The sequence below is a fragment of the Hylaeus anthracinus genome, unplaced genomic scaffold (genome assembly GCF_026225885.1).
Source record: "Hylaeus anthracinus isolate JK02 unplaced genomic scaffold, UHH_iyHylAnth1.0_haploid 27360, whole genome shotgun sequence".
NCBI classification, from domain to species: domain Eukaryota; kingdom Metazoa; phylum Arthropoda; class Insecta; order Hymenoptera; family Colletidae; genus Hylaeus; species Hylaeus anthracinus.
This window is the reverse complement of record NW_026535165.1, coordinates 41,975-62,374: the sequence shown is the minus strand read 5'-3', so window position 1 is coordinate 62,374 and position 20,400 is coordinate 41,975. Positions and strand designations below refer to the sequence as shown.

Genomic DNA, 20,400 nt, shown 5'->3' with positions numbered 1-20,400 from the left:
AATGCACATACAGTTTTATAGAACCAACAGTGTCTTAGGGGTACCGAGAAGTAACGTCAATTCTCTTGCGTTAAATTCAAACAAGTACATTCTCAATAAATTACTATTTTTTTAATCAATTATATAATCGCCCTCGCTATCGACAGCCTTTTTCCATCTACTGCGCAAATTTACAATGAGCTGAATGAATGATAAATAACTATCGATATCACAAGAATACATGTTTCCGTAGCATCAACATTCCACCATAACAACCCAAGCCACACAACCCAGGCCGCAACGTTCGAATATAATTCGCTCGAACGACCCCTCCGTTTATTTTGATTTATGTTTTAATTAAGGTAACAAGCAAACGGGTACTTGTAATTTTTCGTGCCCGCCGCGTCTCGTTCGAGTACCTGTTCGAAAGTTTCGCGCCAGGAAACACGCCGGGGGAAAGTTCCCAATTGAAAACGACAAACGGCAAGGGATGATGCGTCTCGAAGGGCGCGAACGTACCAGCGTATAGTCGTACACGCTGCTCATTCTTTTCGTCGCCTATAAAGTCATGGCGTTCCGGCTGCGAGGCGGCCTGAAATATACGGTTCTTTTTATGGGGGTTTTTATCGCTGTGTAAACTATGCGATATCCTCCCATATCCGTTTCCGCTTTTACGGATGGGGCCCCGGGACCTTTTATCCCTCGTAGAATCGAGTTAGCTTTCCCGAGAAGATGAATTCTGATAAATCGCTCGATTCTTCTGATCTCGTTAAATAACGTTCCTCCTACCCCCTTCCCCCTTTCACTCCACCACAGTGCTTCATTATATCGCGAAAGGTGATTCGAACATCATTTCCACCTGCATGGAATCAGCGACGAACCTGGACCGACACAGTCAGGGACAAACAGTGTACGTTAACGTTTTAATTATTGTCGAGTATCCACAATGCCTCACATGGCCTGTGTCTACGTTTTTAATTCGATTAGGGTATTAAATCACGTTTAGTTGTATGTAGAAAAATGTATAAAAATATATACAGTATCACTTTTACGAACAAATACATTCTTAATATGTATAACGAACAATTTATTTGGGAACATCAAACTCGTCATTTAATTTGAACAATTTTCATAGATTGACATAAACGGTACGAATACTTATGGGATTGTTAATTAAAGGGTACGTTAGTTAAAGAAAGATCGAATTTTTGATCCATTATGGCAGCTTCGTCATTCCTGTGAAAGTTTATATAGTTCTCTTTCAAGTATCCTCTCTACTGTAATCGTGCCCAATTACGTTCCACGCATTGTTTCGGTTGAGTAATATTTTTAAATTGTCGACGGTTAGCGTACACTCGCATCTTGCCACCAACGCCCGGGGCTTTAATATTCCTTGCATAAAAATACGTTTTTACTGCTAGCGCGGTATGAATTCCAGCCCTATTACGCCGCAGTATAAAGTTATTTCCAGCGATTCGCGCCCCCATCGAGGGTCCATTTGTTCAATAATAAAATTGATATACTTCCCACTGCTCATTGTGATACATTTTGTGTTCGTTTTAATCAGTTTTGTTTCATTAAAAAATATACTTGGTGACTTCAATAGTTGCACTGTGAGTTTACACTTTGTTTTGGATTAAGACAAGTATTCGTATCTTTTAAAAAGAAAACAAATTTTAATCGAGGCTATGATAGCTGCATGTACCCTCTTCAAAATTGCTTTACACTTACAAAGAGATATTAATGCCCCAAAAGATCATATCTTCATATCTTCATACCCACTGCAGGATTCTCTCTTTATAAATTTTGAGCATGTTTCCTTAGAAAAAAAAAAATATACACGTTGAATCGAGTGACCTTCTTTTCGAAGTCGGTTAAAAAGAGGCTGATCCCAGTCTCCGCACTCAGGCTAAATTCTTCCCCCCGGCTGAAAATATCGCTCACCGGATTCCCGTCGACCGACTCTCCACCGATCCCGACGTTAACCGTGTGTAATAGTCAATAATTGCTCGATTGACTTTATCGGAATCTCAATTACCGTGTGGACCGATGCAATCAGCCTCGACCGCGGTTACCGCGACTTTCGTTGGCCTGTGTCACCGTAGAACACCATTAAATTGACCGTAGAAATAGATCCAGTCGAATATTCCCTCGCTCCGTGCCCCGTGGAAATGAAGTTCGCGTGACGGGGATGAAGTCGCCGCGCGGATATTGCTCGGGACTCGGATACGAACGGGTGGTTAGGGGATGAGGGACCAGAGATGCCCCCCCCCCCCTCCGTAACTCCGACGCTTCTGCGGCTAACAGTTGCGTCGAACTTTGATAATCTATATCGCTTACAGTCCGTGTCTCGACACCCGGCCACCTCGACAGAAAAGTTCCGGATTCGGAGGCTGCCGTTTCTTCGAATTTCTTCGCCCTACCTCCACTGGTGTATCTCGCGGAGATCTGGACTGGCGGCTGCAGTCGCAATCTGACGCAAACTTGCTGTTTGGAGGCACCATCGTTTCTTTGATAGGCGATAGAAAGGGTTCCGAGCGAGAAATTCTTGGTTACGAGGTGCCACGAGTGTGATCCTGTGATAAGAGTCAAGGGGATTTTCTACTATTGCATTTTAAAAAGTAAACTGTATTTGGGAATTTTTTGAAGGAAAAGTGTAGAGTATATTCAAATAAAGTACATATTTATATTGCGTTAATATAAATTACAGGAGTTATAAAATATACAGGATGGTCCAGGTTTAGTGTAACAACCGTAGTGTAAGAATCGTCTCAGCTAGACCACTGAACCACTATTTCCTTTGCAAAAATGTCGAATTACTAATAATTCAGAAACGAAGTACCATCTGACAATTTTGTAAAGGAAATTGCGATTCAGAATAGTCTCAGCTACCCCCATTTTCGGTTCTTACACTAACTTTAGGACACACTGTATAGTCCCATAAGTATTCATGCCCTCTATGTTTTTTTGAAGAGAGTTCAAATTAAAAGATACGAGAAATTAATTAAAAAAAAAAAAAAAAAAAAATCAGTTTCTGCCCGTCAGGGCACGGCGATGAACAGGTTACGCTTCGTTCTATGCGAAGTGCGAGCGGGTGCGTACGATAAGGGCCACGTAATGAATGGAAACTCGATTTTAATTTAGCCCCGGTGGCAGTTCCGCCGACCCGTCGTTTTAACATATTTATGCAGGTCAGCGTCAGCTGCGAGCCCACCGGCACACCGGTGAAAAATACCGTCGATAAACTACCGTGGCTTAGCACGCTCGAAAATAATTGTAACCCGCGTTACAGACATTTCAATGTGCCTTCGTCCATCTTCCTAACGAGATTATTACCAGCGTTTACCGCGCTATTAATATCGCCCACTCTTATTCCCGCGTCGAATTTACATATTTTCGTGTTCCACGCGACCGACTAATTTCCGAAATAATTCGTTACAGAGGGGAGCGGAACCTCTACGCGATTTTGTGGGTCATCGAGTCCGAGATCTGTTTCGCGTTTGTGAGTTTCGCTGGCGGAGGCACGAGCCGAAGCTGCAGTTAATTCCGCGTGGGGGCAATCAGTGTCAAAACCGCGGGGACAAAAGTAGAGGATCCTCTTCAGGTCTCGAGCACTGGCTTGGACAAATTTATCCTACCGCCATGAAATTGGCCGACGTCGTTCGCTTTCTTTATGCGAAACAGCAGTTTTTCTTGAGAATCTTCGAATCATTTTTTTGAAACTCATGGGGAGCTGTTTGGCGTAGTTTGGGCGCAGATGTTTATGCATCGATGGCAAGCAGAAATAATAGTGGTAGTTTTCGGCGAGGGCAGCAATATTGAGTACAGTTAATGTACGCAGTGTCTACACGGAAATACTATCTGAGTAGATTTGTGAAAAAGTTAAAAATAATGTATTCACCGAGATCGGTGTAAGAAACACTTTATGAACCATTTCAGGTTTTGACCCATACGGAGAGGGAGTTAGTTAAGGGTCGAGATGACCACCGTTGAAATCGTCAGGGTGAAGGGCTACCCATGATAAAAAAATCAGCCCGAGGTTTCCCAATTTTCTTAAACTCAACCGAATTAATTCTTTTAGTTCCTCAATGAAAATTTCTGTCATCCATTTCTGGCTGACGTGGCGATCAACGCGTTAACCCGAAATTTTCTTGGCCCACCTGGACCTCCGTGCAATCGATTCTCGTATTTCGCCAACGTTTCTCGTTCAAACTGCAGCTTCCTCGAGCCTTTCTCCTCTCTCGATTTCAATATGGCACGGACCACGAACATCCTTCTCGATGCCGGCCACGAATACGCGATCCCCGATGATCAATTTCGTGGAACGTTTTTGACGTATACGTTTCACGATTCAATCGCGCGAGGAGGAAACTTGTAGCGCCGGTCCAATCTTATTTCTGTCCGCGGGACGCGTTTCCGTTGCTATCCGGAGGCGATGCTGGTCGCGTGTACGCTATCAGGGACGCGGATGGTAGGTCGGGAGAGAAATAGAGGGCCATTCCGGGAATCATACTGGATATCGTCGTCCAATCGTACGGTATCTCCATGTTCGTTTATCCTATTCCCTTCCTGTCCCGTCCCCGGTCTCGCGCCATCGGTTCTATCCGACATTCATCGAGCGCGTGTAATACCCTGGCCGCTATTCCGAACCGTTTCTCAAAGCGTGCACGTGTCCCGTGTTTCCAGCGGCGCGATTTTGTTAACCACTTGCGCTCCCAACTGTTTCGCGGACACGCGTGACCAGATCCGGGCTTCGAAGTTGAGACTGGATTACGCTGGTTCGTGCGAAGCGTTCGGTAGAGCCATATGGGAATAGCCGACGCCATCTTCGGTCGACATCAATATGGACAAATTTGAAACATTCACACGTACTAGACGGAGAAATGAATCCTGAGGCTTTCGAGAATAAACTTATCATTTAACACGTTCATTGCCAGATAAATATTCTTGAAAATTTCAGCTAGAATCTGACATTATTTAGAATATTGGAATATACGTAATCGAACGTTTGTCGTGGTATTTATTTTTGTAACTTGGAGGAAAAAGGATCCTGCTGTGGGAGATAGTTTTCGCTTGGAGAAGTCAGTTGACAAGTTGTTAACAGCTTATCGACTGGCTATTTCAAGCGAAAACTATCTTCCGCAGCAGGATCCTTTTTCCTCCAAGTTACAAAAATAAATACCACGATAAACGTTTGATTACGTAGACTCTAATAGTCTAGCGCGTAGCCTATGCTACTGCGGCTGACTAACGCGTCGCCATACTACTGCGGCCGCCGAGCGCGTAGCCTATGCTACTGTGGCTGTAGCGCGTTTAATTCGACACGTTGATCGCCACGTCGTCCATATATGGGCGACAGTGCTTTCCATTGAACTAAAAATATTAATCCTGAAAGTCACATAAAAATCAAAGAAAATGAATTCTAACGAAATACTCCAATTTCGACGACGTTTCAAACACAAATACCCGAATAAATGTTTGATCATGTAGTTTCTAATAACTTATAAACAAAGTTTGATCACAGTAGAAATGTTCAAGAGTATCAATCTGGCAGTCAACGTGTTAAAAACTAATTTAGTATATATGATACCGGTGTTGGTGAAAACTAGCGTTAATGATGTCCCTCCTGTTCCATTTTTCATGGATTCCATTTTCCTAGGTCTCTATGGGCAATGGCGACCCGAGGGAACACCGCAACCTGTAGAAAACCGCGTTATAGACATTTTCCATGCGTACGAAGAGTTCTTCGTATCTCATTTCATCGTTATGTACGCGACAGGTTTTACCATGAATAGAGACGTATGGGGGATGGAATTGATCGAACGAGCCAATAAATCTGTTCCCCGTGCGAACTGAAATTGTGTTTGGTGCTTTATACACGCTTTACACTTGCTCGCGTTCTTTACGTTCGATCATCGGAATTTATAGCGGGCACACTTTCCGCTTATTCAGATTGGCGTTTGTCGTTTTATTCGTTTTATTATCGGCCGGACACCGCTCGCAAAAGCACCGGGGATCGCTCTTTAACTTTTTAGCGATAAATAAATAATAACGTCCACGGTTTCTCTGTTAAATGGGTCGATTCTACGCATTTGTTGGGATTTGATCTACGCATTTAATCTACGTGTTTGTATCGGGGATACGTAGAACTTTGAAAGCCGTAGTCGATATTCGATTGTTAGAAGGGAATGTGAGAATCGATTTTATTTGCAGGACAAAGGCCTGGCGTTCGGCGGAGGTTTCCGTGGATCGAGGTACAAGCGCCGACAAACGTGTGGAGACCACTTCAGACCAGTTTCCGCATAGTAGTTACGCAGGTACGTTCGATTCGCAGTTACTTTTCTTCGTATCTTATATTTACGCGTTCGTGCAGATTATGTGTTTGATATTCAACCTGTTCAAACATACCGAATATTAAATATTAAATACCCGTTACAATTTTATTTCACTGCGAGAGCGAGACTACTATAAAGTGTGTAATAGAATTTTTTATAATTTTTTAGTAGAATGTAGGTAAAAGGTATTAAAATTATAGGAGAAACGAAAGAATAGCAGAAAAATTGAAGAAGAAAGTTCTCACGTTGCGAAAATTGCATGTTGTTGTCCAAAATAATCCCAGACAATTTCAGAAATTTAAGGAAGAAGATTTTTGCTCAACAAACATTATTCTATAATTAGTCAACATATATTTCTGCCAACTCTAGCGCGTCAATAAGAGATCTATCTAACGTTCATACTGCCTCAGTTAAAAGAAAAGAACGAAACTGAATCGCTTGCGAGTTCTCCGCCGCTTTGACTACCGGGTTGCGTTTCAGCTCGCTAACCTCAATTCGGATCTATACACTGAAAATTGATTGGTAAACGTACCGCGGTCGCGGAAACATGTCGCCGTTTTCGCGATACCTCCCGTCAAACGAAGGGGGTTTCTAATGAAATCTTAATTTCGCGAAATTACGGACGCCGTTTCACGGTAACGAGGGAACAGAGAAGGGTTTCGCCGTTTATTGGGCCCTCTTTCCGCGCTCTTAAGGGAGGAAACGCGGGCAGCGAGCATAGCTGCGTTCAATGGATTCTTTGCGCGTTTCTACGCGAGCCAATTAATTTGTAATTACCGTGCGATTCGTTAATTTTGTACGTTCCGAGAGAGGTATCCGTAAGGCCAGCGAGAATCAAGGCGGCGGGGTTTCGAAAACAAAAGGTTACGTGCCAATTTTGGTGATTTAATTATAATTAAGCTGGCTGCGTAGTAATAATAACAGCGGAGTGCGGAAGTACGTACGTCCGAGTAATGTGGAATGTTAACCTACGCTGTCGCTATTTTGAACTGGTATTTGATTGGACACGGTAGTGGCGTTTATTCTTTGTTCCAGGTAGTTTCATAGCTGAATGTAACCAAAGCAAACGGGGCTCGCGGGGCGATTAATTTGCGGGATAAATTATGCGACAAAAATATTTCTATACTTCGTTTGGGGAAAGAATGTCTCTTTTTATTATCCATCTGCACTCGAGGCCTTTTTTCTGGTATCTACCAGCAACTCGAGATGCTTTCTTAGCATTCTATTGCCACGAATGCTGAGATTATATTGACTTCTCGAATGAGATCTCTAATTTGAGATTTGAGAATCAAGTCACCGTTGCCTCAACGATAATAATTTTATTGGCACTTCGAGTTCCAAAGAAATTAAACCTAAAGAAAATCTAGTGGTGACTGAGGGAAACCGAAACATTTTTCCGGATAATCAATATTTTCGAAGATATTCGACTGGAACGCTTTATAATTTCCACCCTGTATGTGAATAGGCTTATACATGTACATATTTATATATAAATATCATATATTTATACAAACATACGTATACAAATCATACACTTGGAAACATTAAACCTACCATTTAATTTAAACAAATTTTCTCAATGGACACAGATTCTACAAATGTTTATGGGACCGACTGTAGGTTGACATTATCAATGTATCGCCATTTTATAGGTGATAAATAATCCTAGATGACGTCTACGCGATACACGATTTTCTAAAACGCGAATATCTACAAACCGCCCGTTCGCAATCCCAACACCATCGTTTCTCTAAATGTCGACAACTCTACAAAAAACTCTATCGCGTTCATTTTTGAAATTCTCGACACCACGCAAGTTCGAGTGGAGTCGAAAGGTAATTCCTCGCACCGCTCGGTTACGTTTTAATCCAATATACCGTTATTCCTCGGGCATCGATAGAATTCATTTTGAACATCCATCGTCCGAGTCCAGTTTGAAAAAGATCGACATCCCCGATATCGAGTCTCGTATATCACCGGTACGTTTCGGGTGAATCGGGTTTCGCGTAATTTTGGCCGGTTCCGTAATAAAATTACATTCGGAAAAAGGAAGGAGAACGGCCCCAACGAGCAGTTGCCATTATTCCCCAGGGGGGCCGGGAGGGGGTTATTAATTTCGGACGTTTAATTAAATCTCGGCCGATATTCGAAATTTCTTGTAAAGGATCGGCGACGCGAGCGACGCGTGCTCGATTCCAGAAAGCCCCGGCAATATTTAATTTTAATGGCCGCACCTAGCGCCGGACCGACTGATATACGAGCGTGTCATTCGAGGGAACGCGTGTGCGCGCTGCGACGTTATACACGCTCGCCTTCGGTAGAGTTTATTTGGCGTCGCGCCAGTATTTGGCCCCGTAGCTGGCCCTATTCACGATTGGTCGGACGACGCTGCCATTTTCGAACAATCGCTCACGATCCACCCTCGTCTCTGTCCTTATTTTATACCTGCGTCCACGTACCATTCCACCCCCGCTGCTGCATGGCACAGTCGGGGCTGTGCGCGCGTATAATTCCGTTCTTTCGGGACGTACCCCCGCGTATTATTCGCTTATTTTGTTGTCCGTACACGTCGAACGCTCCCTCCAACACCGGACCATTCCTGGCATGTGTGTTTCTCTTCGTCGGCCAGGCACGGAGCGCGGAATTGGAAGGACAGCGCGCAACCTGGCTCGGAGCGTACACAACCCAGAGGAATACGGGAGAAAATAAGGGAAATCCTTTTGTGCCTTTTGCTCCTTACACGTAAGGGCATATACGTGTTCCACGACCGGGGAACCGGTGTCCGGGGTCTCTCGTATATTGCTCGACTTAGAATCGCGTGTCTTTAGAGGACAGTCTTATTGCCGTGGCGGACGTCAGGGGCACGGTCTAGAGGCGCTTCCGTGTCTCGTGATTTTTGCGTCCCGGGGAGTATTGCCGAGTTCATTGCATCTTTCGAGTTCCTTGGGTTTGATTAAAACCGTCGCGTGCAAAGGGAGGTGTTTTTAAACAGGGAGTGAAGGAAATCCATGGTGAAAAGGTTGGATGAATTTTTAATAAAGTTCAGTTGAAGGTATATCCATTGTTATGTATTAACACTACATGGTATACTATCTTAAATTTATAGAAATAGAAATGCAAATAAAGGTATTGGATTGTGCATAAGAATCTGTGCAAAAGCAAAACTGTATAAAATATCACCAATAATGTTGCCCTTTCATTTAAGTTTCATAACAAACCGGAGATGTCTATGCATTTATAGAAAATAGAAATGTTAAATTGTGTATATAAGAATCTGTTTAAATAGCAGAACTGTATAAAATATCACCGATATTGTTGCAATCTCATTTAAGTTTAATAACAAGCTGGGGATGTTTATGGATTTATAACGAACAGAAATGTTAAATTGTGCATAAGAAACTGTTTAAATGCAAACCTGTATAAAGTGTCACCAATAATATTGTACTTTCATTTAAGTTGTATTTCTTCTTCCGTACTTATAAAAATATGAATTTCCTCAAACATCTCCCGTCTACCGATAAATACATTCACCAGCAATAAATGGCTTCCAACGAAGAAACTAAAAGAGAGAATGTAGGGATATCCGTCGAGAGGATGTAGGGCGATGGAGTGAGGGCAATTGTAAGTTTCCTCGTTTCCGCAAGAAAAATGTTATTCGTCGGATAAGTATTTTATCGTTCCCTGAAAAATTTCTAGGACCGTCCACAGCCGAGATTCGATTGTCTCTCTTCACCCCGATGGGGGGAGGAGGAGCGTTGGCGCGTAAGGGCTGCAGGACGAAAAAGAGGCAATTTAAGAGGAGGAGCAAAAGAAGGACACGGATGAAATACGATGGTCGAACACGAGCTGTAAGAGCACTTTCTTCGCGGACCTATGAAAACATAGTTTCCTCCGCGATCCGACACGTGGCGTACCAGATAACCATTAATATCGCCTCAACCTGTACGTTTACTTTAATATCTCGTCCGAGGTGAAGCTCGACACGGTTAATGTTATTTCTATTGAAACACCAGCTCTCGTGTTGCGCAAAACGGAACGTGGAAATGCTTGATACCTTTACGGTTACTGGAAATGGGATATACCGAAATAATAAAATACTAAATTTATTAATGAAGAGTCGTTACTAAACTGTCACGAATAAGATGAGATTTTTTTTTTTTTAAATACTGTATAAGTGCAAGACAGAATTGACTGGATAAGTGGAAGACTATTACCACCACTGGGAGAGGGTTCTCCGTTGACGTTTTCACTCTCTGTCCTTTTTTACATTCGACGACTTGAGCCAAATGTAAACACAGGATAGAAATCTCGACAACTTCGAGCAATTTGAGACTGCCGAGAATTGACTATATTATCAATCGCAGTGTACCCTAAGCGTGCATCCCAAGCTTGTATCCTAATTCCTCGTTTATCGGCGAAAGAGTCCTAGAAATCCGATAACAATCCACCGTCTCCAACGGCGTCATTTAACGCCAGCCAATCCCCTGGAATCTCGTCGCTAGTCAAACGAATTTTCATAAAGTAGAAATCATCGGTTAGCTCAATCTGGTACGTCGTCCCGGTGTATACCGTGGCCACGCAGGCGGAGGGAGATCCGATAAACCTCTTGCAATAGCACGAAGGCAGCGACAACAAGCTGATATCTACGGATTACGGGCACACCGTATATATTTTATCCATGCTTCTCTACGCCCTCGCGTACACTGTCGCTCAAAAGTATCCGGACACTTGCGAGATACATGTTAGTATTCCATGAGAGTTATTCAAGCACCTAAAGCAACGACAAAAATCGATTTTTATTTCTCTCTCACGAAGCACCCAAAGTTTTAAATTAAAAATTACGTACGCACAACCGAACAATCTATATAAATAAAATTGAAGCGTCAGTGATTTCGAAATAATTCTTTCAAGCTCTTACATAGATAACAGCACCTTGTTGAAACCCAGAACACCCTTTTGCAAAATTTTTGTCTGTCTGTTTAAAGGATCTAATCTTCAGAACTACCGAACCGATTTCAACAATTTTTTCAGCAATAGAAAGCTGAGTAACATAGGCTATGTTTCATTTTGATAAAAATATGTTTTCAATTTGAATGCCAAAAATTTTTTAATGAAGTGAGAAGGAAAGCGAGGCTTGGCTGCTTTATCGGCGTTCTAAATGCCATTCGTATAATGTTAAACGATGTTTTATAGAAGAGAAGCAAGCGTCCGGATACTTTTGAGCGGTAGTGTATGTATGTATTCGCGTTCCGAGGGAACGTGTGCGATACGCTGAGCGTATACGACGTCGACGTGTATACGACGGTGGCCAGACCCAGGTTCCAGTTCACGTACACATTCGCGATTCTCTTTCGTATCCTCTGTATCTTTGGCCAAAGGGAGGGAGCGTTCGAGGAGTTATGAGACGACGGCCATCTTTAGGTATCCTTCCTCTTCCTCTGCCCGTTTCCTTCCTTCTTTCGTTACGGTCGTCCGAGGAAGCCTCGGGGGCTCCCAGCAGAAAACGAGGTCGTATCACGGAGTCCTCGAGCCATAACATTCTCTATCGTTGAGAGCCATACATCATCATCGTGTTCAACGAGAACCGGGCGCCTCTAAGTACCTCGAATCGACCTTCGTGCCTCGGTCCTTTTATGCTGGATTCATCCTAGCTTTATCGCGCTCCCTAACGCTCCCTCGTCCTACGATCGAGCGCACCTTCGGCTATCCTCCGTCGTTGCGCTCACCTCGGCGAAAAGAGTCTCCGCGGTGCCGTACCTTCTCGTTCCACGATTTTTCGGGGACGGATGCAACGACCCGTTGCTCTCTAGGACCCACGCGATCGTCCTATTTCCACGCTATGGGTTATCCGCTAGCGTAGCCTCCGGAGAATCGCAGTTTAGGGCTTCGTTAACTCGCTGGGACTTTTGGAATCAGTTGACGATTGGTTTGCTTTGGAATTCTTGGTAAACGTAGGAAGCATCTCTAAGAATAGTAGAAAGTAGAATAGTAGAAAATATTATAGTAATAATCACAGTTTTGTAATTTAAATTAAAATGGAATGGAGGAACTTTCTGAAAGTTTGACATGTTATAAAAATATTATAAACCGTTTAAAGAAAAAGAATAATTATCCCATAAATATTCATACTCTGTGTCTGTCGAAGAAATTTATTTCAATTAAATGGCAGGCTTGATGTTTCCAAGTGCATGTTTGTATAAATATGTCGATGTATATACATATAAATAAAATAAATATATACAAACTTATTCATACATATATGACAAAGACGACAATACAATGACAAATTCATTTGGGAATAACAAAACTATTATTTAATTTAGTCAAACTTCCTAGATAGACGTAGAAGGTGCGAATATTGATGAGATTCAAATTCATGAAGATTTGAAATTGAACGTAGAGTCGTCACAATCATTTCTCGAGACGTTTTCACAAATTTTTCAAATACAGCGACTATCTCAAAACAGCTACTTTAACAAAATGCAAGATTTTGAAGTTTAGAAATAGATTTTGAACGCAAAATGCAAGATTTTGCGTTCACCCCGATGAGCTTACTAGTAAACAAATTTACAACCTGCTCTCTCCTAAGTCTAACCTCCTCCCTAAGTCTACCCTTCTAAGTCTATCCGTTCTAAGTCTAACCCTTCTAAGTTCTGGTCAGTTACGAATCGTTAGAAAGCGTGGGACCACGTAAGGGATCGGTAAGTGGAAACGGCTCGGTCGTCGGTTACTTGTCCGTCAGATAAACGGGAACCCGCGGGGAATCGCGTTTGATAGATGAGGTCGCTGGATTAGAGGGAGCGTTCATCGTCGTTGCGGTGCACGCGGCCCGATTGGCGCACGCTAATTAGGCGGGACCGGCGTAACTCGATTACCGTAATCGCGTAGTGGGGGCTGGTAATTGAACGGATAATTAGATTAATTTAAAATTTCGCTAATTCGTGCGGTTCAATTAGTAGATTGTGCCGGGGTACGAGGTCACCCGTCGAAGAAATTGTTCGCGGTTTCCACGTGTATCGTGCATGTGGCGAGAGGACCTCTTCTTGGTTCTTTTTCGTCGCGGTACTTATCTATTAAAATGTCTTCTCGCGGCGGGTAACGACCGCCCCTCGACGACGGGGTACACGTAGCCCAATCGTCGTGCACGATAAGAAATTGGCACCGGGAGGACCGGGAGGAGTGGGGAAAATTGAATTTTGTCGCTGCGTTTCGAGGAAAGTGCGGCGTAAGGAGGACGTGCCACTCTTGCCGGTAATTGACGCTGATTAAAATTCCGAGGAGGAGAGCCGCCCTTCCTTTCTTGGTAACGTACGTGTTACAACGGAGGAGCCGATTCCGGGCCACTCCGACGTTTTTCCTCGAGGACGATTACGTCGCCGAGACCTCTGTGTTTGGACGAACAAAGTGTTTGGACTGTTTAGGCGTTTTTGTTTCGAGCGCGGAGGATATGCGGGGCTCTTTATTCTCCTTTAATCGGAATCCAGGAATTTTAAAGAGTCCAACAGGATAACTGTAGGCAATCGGCACCCACCCCAATTTTCATTGCTATTATGTACAATGCTTTTGACCTGAAACATCATCGCACAAACTGAATACTACGACCACTGAATACCAATCAACCGTTTCAGACCTGGCATCCTAAATCGAGGACAGATAATTAACAAATTACAGACACTATCGTTTACGATCCTTTTTTTCACTTTTTCCATACTAATTTCAGTCCAAACCCTAAAAATTAAATGACACCAGTACGAGAATAAAAATAATTAAAGTCTGAAAGGGTTAATCGGCTAATAATTTTCCGTTACGAGAACCACCACATACACGCCAGCGATGAACCTAACTAATATTCTGCTCGAATTTCGACTCTACTTCAACGATAGGGATAACGAAAAGCTGGACAAACTTTAAACCAACTTCCTCGAGTTGGTGTCCCTAAAAACGCCCGGAATCCAACCCCGTTAAGCATCGGTTTCCCAGGGCGGCCAAGAATCCCGGCACTTTAATTCCCAGGGATTGACGTGATTAAACGCACTCGTCTAGGTCTAAAAGCAAAACGCTCCTCTCGGTGAAACGCTCCCCTCGGGACGAGCCACGTCGGTAAAGCCCCGTGCTTCGCGGAGTTCTTTATATTCGCGCGTCCTAGTAATCGTAATAAACAGTAAATCCTGCTGGGAAATAGGGGCACAGATACGAAAATCCTCCAACACGCCGGATAAAGGACCGTATATTTTTTCGAGCGTCATATTTTATGTACGACGTACTTTCGAACGCCGGGGTAATCTGTTTGGCGAAACGAAGAAGAGACACGAGTGGCGCGGAAGGAGACCCGAGGGGGGGGGGGGTGAGGAGCGGCGATACTTTCGCGAAAATAAGGCGAAGGTAAGACCGGTAAAAGAGCGACTATGCATTATATCCGTCGACGGGGATGGCGCACCGACGGTTTCGCGTCGTGGTTTCTTGCGCGCACACACGTATCGTAAATATATCCTGGCGTGCAACGAACAATGGTGTGTGTGTGTGTGAACACGTGCGGATAAGTTTACGTGCCGGCAGCTGACACAGATACACCGGATGCATTATGCATCCACGGATTTTATGTGGCATAATGCACTTGTCATCTATGCATATAGCTGGCAACCCTCGGAATAAGTTTTCGGGAGCCGAAACTGGGATAAGAAAGTCGACCTGACTACGGCTCGGACGAGGGCTCGGGGTAATTGCTTAATCGATAAGGTATATGGTCCCGTTTTTCGGTTGAATGATATTAATCATGTTTCCGGTTAGGTTAGATCTTATTACGATACTTGCGGATGTTTCCATGAGAATTAATAATTCATTCCATTAATACGTAAGGAATTTCATATGTTCGCTTATTCTTCGGCTCTTACATTCGTTAATGCATGTGTGTATAACCAAAAATTATTCAGTTTCCTGATAATTGGTTAATCGATACGGTATTGTGACCTCATTCTTCGGTTGAATGGTATCAATCATGTTTCTAATTAGGCTGGATCTTATTACGATACTCGCGGATGTTTCCATGAGAATATTAATACGTAAGGAATTTCATACGTTATCGTATTCTTCAGTTCTTGTATTCGTTCATTCGTGTGTCTCAGAATTAGTGTAAGAACAGGAAATAGGGGGTAGTTGAGATGATTCTGAACAACAATTTGATAAACAATCTGATACCTCTCCTAATACGTTTATTTACTGAATATGTGATAAATTATATGATACGTTCACTTATTCTTCAACTTAACGATCATTAATTTATATGTGTAACCAAGAAATAATTAATTTTTCTAATGAAAACATCTAGCATCTTTGCTGATATATCCACTTATTTAATATCTGATAAATTATATGATACATTCACTTGTTCTTCGGCTATTAAGTTGGTGGATGAGAAGAAGATTAGGAAGACAGACTGATACAGAGAAGAATAGTAAACGAGGAATATATTAAACGTGATCCATTCGTTAACAAATTGTATCTGAAAGTGATGAACAAAATAGTCGGTGGTTTATTCTTGAATAATTGAGAGTTTAATATTACTACCGTCTTAATAACATTTTGTTTCGTGCTCGAAGAAATTAATTACGAAATTCATTAAATCGAGAGTGAAATTAGTATCCAATCGTTTCATTGATCACAGCATCGTAGGTCCCGTTACGAAAGGCAACTATACACGGTGTCGAGTAAATGCTCGAAAAACACGATACCATTGACTCGTGGCTCGCAATTGATCCGCTCGCGCGCGAAGTATTGTCGCGGCGTATAGTAACAGGGACGCGGAATCGCGCCGGACTAATTAACATCGACGGAAATTACGGCACGGTCGAATCGTATTTCGATTCGGGCGAATCGCGTTAAACGCGTATTAACGAATCATCGTGTTCTCGAATTATTGAAACGCGACTGTTAATAAGGTTAGCAATATTGAAAGCTTAGCAAGCGCGCAATTAACAGACTTCATTAGTGCCGGTGCGCTTTAGTTCCGCGGAGGTCATATGTTTATTGCTAACTGGTAGGCCCTTTACATCGCTAATTAAAACGCTGCCGCGAGGTATACTCTGACTTCACCGCATTAAACCAGGTACAATATTAGTCGCCAAATACATCATACGTTGGCTCTATGTTCGTTACTTTTTGGAATTCCAGATGGAGGAGTCCGGGAGAACGTATTAATTGCAAAGATGGATGCCAACTTTGGCTTCAATCTTTAAATTTAAATTCTATTAACGCATCGACTGCTAGACAAATATTACTAATAATTTCTGCTAGGATTAAGTATTATTAAGGTTATTGGAGACTAAGTAATCGAAAGTTTATCGTTTTGGACTGCCTTTTTCCACGTACCTCTTTCTCTTGTCCTCTCTCTGTCCCTTTCTACGTTCTACGTTCGACGCGAGCCAAATGTAAACACAGAATAGAAACCACGACTGTAGTACAAAGTTCAAACTACACAGTGTCATTAAAAAAATAATTCTCGACTTTTTATGGAAAAAAGATTCCGTTTGAAAATCGTCTACGTTAATTTTCGTTTAAAATATTTGATCTTCAAACGCCTGAAAGCCCTGTATACGTTTTTATCTCGCACAGCGAGGAGATAGAGAGGCCCGATGAAATAGAACGGACAAACGTTTGTTTAGTTATCGGCGGCGTCAAACCGCGGGAATCCCTTTTGTCCTGGTCGCGGGGGGTTTTACGCGTGTAATTTGAAAAATAGCCCCGGAACAAATCAGGAAAAGCGTTAACACCGGGAGACAATTGTCAGACGACGTCGGTATTGTTCCTTTTCCCGTCGGAAAATTATGGCCGGGTCAACGGAATTTCTCTCCCATTGTTACGGCCGAGGGCTCGTATGGTTAGACTATTGAATCTCCCGGGGTTGGATTTTTTTTTTCGTTCGCTTTTCCCGAGCGGAACATTACACCCCCGCGCATGAAAGGGAAAGAGAATGGACCGAGCGAAGAATGGGTTCTGATTCTGTTCCTGCTGGAAACGGAGGTGCTGACGATGCCATTTGTCGATCCCCACCCCCTCGTAACTACCGTCGTGTATGTAACGTACCGTTCCCAGGTACAAATTCATACGTGTGTAGGATACGTCCGCAGGATCCTTCTCCGCTGAATAACGATTACTTGTTTACCTCAATTTCTCCCAAATAAATTTCAACCCGATATTTACCATCACCTTTCGTCGACATTAGACTCGTTTTCTTTGATTTGCATCGAGGAAGAACAATTTCCAAACCATCGTTTCACTTTGTTCCTCGTTTCATCGGTTTCGTGTTACGACTGTAACGAGGGAAACGGTAACAATTAGCTCGCGTGCATGGACAAGTTTCGAGGGAAAGACACTCGGCCGGGACGGAGTGCCTTTCGAATGTGCTTCTAACTTGAGGCTGATCGTTAGTGGCGGTATCGGAGGAATGTTTCTCCGTCGTTACCAAGTTCTGCGAGTACGGCGCAAAACTGTAACGAGTTTTGCGTTCAACAGCGAGCCCGCTGTTAAAACCCTACCGGAGGTTGCGTACACTTTTCGTACTCGGTGTAGCTTCAGGTGAAAACGGAACGTTTGGAGTATCAATTATATACCCTACGTCTGTTTATGTTCGTTGGTATATGAATGGAACACGGATGAAAAGACCAGAGGATGTTTTGTGGAGGACGAAGTTATGAATGGCTGTTTTAAGTTTTATTTAAATATATTGTTATTTGAACGGTCATGGGGAGAATTATTTGGTACAGAGTGTGCGATACAAGGTAGAACGATGTACAGGGTTTCTCAAAAATGTTGGAGGCCTTTGAATGGGGTGATTCGGGGGGTGATTCGGGGGGTGATTTGAAGCAACTTTTTACTTGGCGAAAATCTTGTCCGAGGCTTCGTTAAGGAGATATTAATGGAAAACGTGTAGACTACGCGATAGACGTAGTAACACAGTAACATAGGCTACGCTAAGGAAAAAGTTGTTTCAAATCACTCTGCGAACCACTCCTTTCAAGAACCTCCACCATTTTTCCACTCACCCTGTAAAATAATAAAAAAGATACAAAATAGAATACATAAAAGAATATAGAAACTTATATAAATTAAATTAAAATTAACACTGTGTATATTACAACAACGATAAGAGAAGAATGCCGTTGAAATAAATATTCATTTCAAGTATCATTCGTACATGCCCATGTTTCAATACAATACAAAAATACAAACTAGAATAAACAAGGGTATTTGGGGGACACATACAAATTGAGTTAATATTATATATGTAAAAGGAGAATCATTCAGTATATAATGCACAATACAAGCTACAATCATACAATACGAGAATATGTAGAATAAACCTGTATTTGGGGACACATGCAAATTGAGTTAATATTATATACGTTCCTCTATATAATATTAACTTAATTTTCGACGACATTAATTTACAATTTCCTCCTCAACTCGCCGAATATTCGGCGAAGGATCGCGTTCCAAGTTGACTCGCGTCACGAGCGCTGATGTCCCCACACAATTCTTGATTTCGTATAGTTTAGACAAGAATTGCGTTTGGACAATCATAGCCTGAGACATTCAATTCCCTCGGGGTCTTCGGCGTTAACATCCAGAGAGATTGCTCCTGCGAGATTCCCCGTCGTAATCCGCGTTCTTACGCGCCGCCCTCCTCGCTGAAACTCTCGCGCAGGAAAGAAGAGCATTATATATTTATTTTAGATTAGTCGTCGTTGGCCCCGGTTCCCCGTCGCGGACGGTTACTTACCTCCGTTTCGTAGCGACCGCCGGGTCCTCTCCGTCGCTTTATCCCGGGGAAATCTGCGCTGGATTCGAAATTTCCTGGAAATTCAGACCATCCTGAACGCGGGAGCGCGATAAAAATCGTCCCGGGAAACGAGGAGGGATTATCTTGTTAAATTTCTCGTTCGGCCAACCGGCTGCGCGTCCACTTTCCTCCCGTTTTGGTTAAAAGTTATTTCGAGCGGGAAGCGCGGTCGTCGATTTCCTTTGATCAGCGTCGTCATAAACATCGGCGAACTTAGACGGGAACAAAACTCGTCGGTGTGCGTGACCGTCGGGATCTCCGGGACACGTAATTGCATTACTTCGTTCCACTCAATCTTGATCAATCAGCTGCTATTCAGGGCAAATTAAGGGCGGAGGAAAAAAGGCTGCGCGGAGAAAGGCCTGTCGCTACCGTTTCCTTCTTCGCCGTTCTGTTTCTCCGTTCGTCCCTTTTTTTTTCTTTCCCATGTCGCATCTGAATAGCATCAAGTGGCCCTCAATCACACACGCATTTTGCGTAGTCGTTACGTCCGCGCGGGGAGCCTCCGATTCGAAACAATCCCGGCCTAATTAACCTCTTCGTGTCCGATCGTTTCTATGTCGGTTTCAGACGATCTATAGGGGACACAATTTTCACAGAGGTAGGAGCGAAACGTAGGTTTTGGTATTTCTCTTGATATAAAAACAATATTTGAGTCGTTCACTGCACGAATCGAAATAAATTTTTCATTGTACACGTACATTCGTATGTGAATATTGAATGAAAAATTTATTTATAAAAACATCAAACCTATCGTTTAATTTAGACAAATATATACAGGGTGTCCTAAAAATGCCTGGAGGTCCTTGAAAGGACCTAATATCAATACGTAACGAGTGATTATAACAACCCCCGCAAACTCCGAATATTAAATTTCAATGTCCACATCGATCCCATTATTCGATCGCTGCTGTTATCGCTCCCAGAGCAAACCCGATTAATGCACATCGAAAGAAAACGGTAAACTTGACCGTATTTAAGCGCCGGGGCCTGGAAGGGGGTTAATTGCGCGTTCGATTCTTCGGGATCGAGGCCACGACGGCACCGGGAAATCTCGAGTCCCATCGTTTCTCCCAATTAATTTTCCATTAAAAGGTTGATACCGTAACGACCCGGTGTTCGAGATCAATTCCGTCCGTGCTGTTTTTTACCCCTCTCTCTCCTCTGTAATAGCCTCTTTCGTATTCGTGGTCGACGCAACGAAAAAAAGAAAGCTAACGACGCGAACCACGGGAGCGTAGGCAAACAGAG

At 43.0% G+C, this 20,400-nt stretch overlaps 1 long non-coding RNA gene across 1 annotated transcript in view; it reads left to right on the top strand.

The window, feature by feature from the left end:
• Positions 1–20,400, top strand: part of LOC128893336 (uncharacterized) — a 75,277-nt gene that overhangs the window by 16,695 nt on the left and 38,182 nt on the right. Inside the window, exon 2 of the long non-coding RNA XR_008461308.1 lies at positions 6,193–6,296. This is a non-coding gene — a long non-coding RNA (uncharacterized LOC128893336). The remainder of the gene's footprint in view (positions 1–6,192; positions 6,297–20,400) is intronic.